The following is a 4,179-nucleotide window of genomic DNA, read 5'->3' as shown; positions in this document are numbered from 1 at the left end:
GATTCACACGCTGTCTCTCCCTCTCTCTTTCCCCGCCACCCCCACATGCATGCATACATGTATACACATACATGCATACACAGGCTAGCACCCTCCCCCCTAGAAAAAAAGGGCTGACAAATTCATGAGATTACAGACTATGGTCCTAGCTTCATAATTTACTAACTTTTGGAATTCTCTCTTATTTTTTTTTTCAGGAGGGGAAGCTTCCCCATGTGAATCATGGAAGGGTTTACACAAGGTGGTTTCTAAGGCCCTTGTAAGACTTAGAGACTGCTTCTCCTTAAAATAATGAAGTGAGGAGGTGGCACACAGTGGGAATGATCAAGGAAAATATTTAGGCACACCTATGTGGCGGAGCTGTATATATGTACTTTTTTCTTCTTCCAGATGTTTCTTTCTAATGAATTGACCATTACATTTCCTAAGTTCTGAGATGGCCAACAGACCATAGAAAGACATTGCTTTAGGCTTCTGCTTGAAACCAGCAGCTTCAGCAAATTGCTGGCCTTGATTCAGGGCCAATATATCTGTATTTTAAAAGGTCCCCCAAATAATCTGATGCAGCTAGCTGATGTGAAATCAGGCCATGCTGGGGTAAAATTTTCCTCTCTCCCTTTCTTCCTTTTGAGCATGCCTCTCTTTGCCCAGTCCCTCATCTTCAGCACAGTCCTATGCACCTAGAAAACTCCCTGGGCCTATGATCCAATGGAGGGTCCAGGAACAGTGATCAGAATTTCTCTACCTCTTGGGAGAGCGCCAACAAGATCATTCTTTGCTGTGTGCCTTCTCCCTAGATATCCATGTCTCCTAAACCTCTAGCCTAAACTTGCTTTCCCCAGTCCCCTCAAGCTCATGATGTGTCCAAACGAAGACTAACCTGGCTTCCCACAGATCCTGTAACTTAACGTCTAAAATGGATTGCATTATTCTTCCCATCAGCTCCCCACATCCCAACTAGACCAACCCTTCCTCTCCTAAGTGGCACTACCATTACCCCAGAACTACTGCTTTAGTTTTCATCCACAATTGAGAGATTTCATGTCAAAATCAGATTTCCCCCATTCCCCCATTTATTGACTGGAACCGAGCAGCAGCCACTGTTTTTTGTTTTGGGGGTTTTGTGGGGTTTTTTTTTAGCAAAATTCACATCTTAGTTGTCACAGTTCTTCACCAGTCTGTTTTCTTGCATCTGACCCATTTCATTCATGTATGCCATCTGCCTGGCCCCCACAGGCAACTGGACTGGCAACCATAGTTTAGTGGTATATTTTGAGACCTTAATCTCTGCTGCTGCTATCACCCAAATCCATTCTTAGATCGAATCTATGGTGTGCTTGGACTTTTGTTTTCCTGCTTTTAAACTATATATAACTTACAGTGTGCCTTGAGCGGCAGATAAAGTCTATTCACTTCTTTGTGACCAAGGAGGGTCACTCCACTTCTACTTCTTTGACCTTATTTTCGTTTTCTCTCTATAGACATCCTCCCAGCCATACCAACCTCTTTTTCCCCCCATAACTCCAGGAAAACAGTGTTCATTTTAACTATCACACATTGTCTTCTCTGAGGCTCTTCAGATTCTCCATCTATTGAACCCCTTCTCAGTTGTTAAGGCCAGCTCGTGTGCTACTTTCGTGAAGTGTTCCTTGAGAACAGTAGCAGCTAGCTTGCCTTCTTCTGTACTGTATCTGAGGTACCACATTAATCTCCCTACAGTACAGCAACCACTTTATGCTTCTTTTTTTTTAAGCTTTTATTTATTGCCCTAGCGGGCACAGCTCAGTAAATTGAGCATGGGCTGCAAACCAAAGGTTCGCAGGTTCGATTCCCAGTCAGGGCACATGCCTGAGTTGTGGGCAAGGTCCCCCGTGGGGGATATTTCTCTCCTTCTCTTCACCTCTCTCTAAAAATGAGTATACGAAATCTTTAAGAAAATATTTTGTTTATTTATTTTTAGAAAGGGGAAGGGAGGGAGGAAGAGATGGAAAGAAACATCAATCTGTGGTTGCCTCTCACGTGCCCCCTACTGGGGACCTGGCCCACAAGCCAGGCATGTGCCCTGAACTGGAATTTGAACCGGTGACCTTTTGGTTTGCAGGCCAGCATTCAACACACTGAGCCACACCAGCCAGGGCCACTTTATGTGTTTTTTTTCCTCCCACTAAATTGGCATCTCTTTGTGGGCAGAGCCCTGCTTAATCCAATGCTCAAGGAATATTTCATTGAGTGTATCTCCTCACCAATTCCTCTGTGAAGATGTCTTTTATCTTACAATTACAAAGTGGGTGGTAGGGATGAGAAAATTAATGGTGGCCTTGGACATGTCCCTTTATTTCTGGGAAAGGCTGGTATGTGGAAGAGGGAGGAGACGTGTTTGTCTCCTTTCCAGAGAGCAGACCTCAGAGCAAGTGATACAGGAGACAATTTCAGCCTCATCTAATGAGCATTTGTGTACTAAGGCAAGCTGTCTAACAAAGGACCAGCAGTCAAGCTGGCGTGAATAAAACCTTGTCTGTACCCCATGAGGGGCTGAATGATCGCTTGTCAGAGATGCTGTGGAGGGAACGCTGAATGCTATATTGTGGAATGAGGGGTTGTGTCAAGAGCTGTGGGGTGAGGAGAAGGAAGGGCATTGTTTGTGACAGGGTTAGAAGTCGCATGAGATAACCTCCAAAATCCCTTCTGACTCTATGTGTCTCCAGGTCTCAATTTCCTCACCTTTGCCCTCTCAGGATGTATCAGTAACCGTGGGGTGAGGTGGAGGAGGGCATTGTTTGAAGACAGGGTTAGAGGCTGCATGAGATAACTTCCAAAAACCCTTCTGACTCAACACAGCTGTAGGTCTCAAATCTCTACTTTTGTCCTGAATAATCAAATTCCTGTCCTTCCCCAGCTCATGGTTGCTACGAGAACAGATAGCTACAAAATTCCTTAGACTCAATTAGATGATACTTGTCAATTAGTTGGTTAATCACCTTTGGTAAATATTAAGTATTGTTCACATGTGATATTTCCTCAGTTATACTGTTAGTTTTCTGTGGGCAGAAACCACAACTTAAAAAATTTCATTTGAATCATCGTGCTCATGCATTCAAAATACTTGTTGGGCACCCACTATGCTCTTCGTATGACAGACACAGAAGTCCCTGCTCCCCCAGAGGTTTCAAATCAGGCGTCTGCTGAGACCCACAGTGCTCAGCACGGGGTATGGCCACACGGAACTGCTGGGGTGCGTGGCTGGGTATTGCATTGATCTCTGGCTCCAGACCCCACGTATTGCCTTGAGTGCGATGCATGTTTAATGAGCCTGCTGAGTAAAGGGACCTTACAAAGCCAATGTACATCATGCTATAGGAACTAAGATTAACTAGTAGTGAAACTAACATGAATTGTGGAATTTGGGGGAACCAATAGTATTTGATGTTAGTACGTGCAGCAGCATAAATTATGTCTGACCACAGTGTAGACGTGCGTTAATGATTAAGGACTTTTATTTCCACATTAAGTGCAAAAGAATGCAGATCTGACCAAAAACTCAAGGCCACTGCTGTGTTTTCTCTTAATGTGAGTTACCAGTTTCCTTGCAATTCAGCCTTGAGAGTTCATCTGCTGAACAGACACGTTGCTCATACACTCTGAAAGTCCATTTCTGTTGACACTCAGTTAAGGATGCTTCACTCAACACGCGAGAGACTACATAAGTGGAGAGACTACATAAGTCAGGAGGTTAAGAGCATGGCTGAGCTGCCCACACTGCCCGACAACTTGCTAGGTGTGCGACCTTGAACAAGTCACTGAACCTCTTTGTGTCAGTTTCCTTATGGGCACAGGGAGATGATGATGACAATGACAGCACCTACTTCCTGGGTTATTATGAGGATTGAATGAGTTCATGTATGTGGAGTACTTAGCACAGTGCCTGTCACAGAATAATTTCCAGGTAAGTCAGTTTGTTTGTTTGTTTATTTTTACAGGTTTTATTTATTTATTTATTTTTAGAGAGAAGGGAAGGAGAAAGAGAGGGAGAGAAACATCAAGGTGTAGTTGCCTCTCGCGTGCCCCCTACCAGGGACCTGGCCCACAACTCAGGCATGTGCCCTGTCTGGGAATCAACCAGTGACCGTTTCGTCCACAGGCCAAAGCTCAATCCACTGAGCCACACCAGGCAGGGCTATT

General features: G+C 44.5%; 1 non-coding gene across 1 annotated transcript; it reads right to left on the bottom strand.

Moving 5' to 3' along the window:
* Positions 1-388: 388 nt before the first annotated feature.
* LOC119041785 (small nucleolar RNA SNORA2/SNORA34 family) lies at positions 389-525 on the bottom strand. The gene has a single exon (XR_005081108.1). It is a non-coding gene; the product is annotated as a small nucleolar RNA SNORA2/SNORA34 family (small nucleolar RNA).
* Positions 526-4,179: the final 3,654 nt, after the last annotated feature.

This window comes from Artibeus jamaicensis, unplaced genomic scaffold (assembly GCF_021234435.1).
Source record: "Artibeus jamaicensis isolate MK-2021 breed Jamaican fruit bat unplaced genomic scaffold, CSHL_Jam_final contig_457, whole genome shotgun sequence".
NCBI lineage: Eukaryota > Metazoa > Chordata > Mammalia > Chiroptera > Phyllostomidae > Artibeus > Artibeus jamaicensis.
Note: the sequence above shows the minus strand (reverse complement) of the source record. Positions and strands in the feature narration are given on the sequence as shown.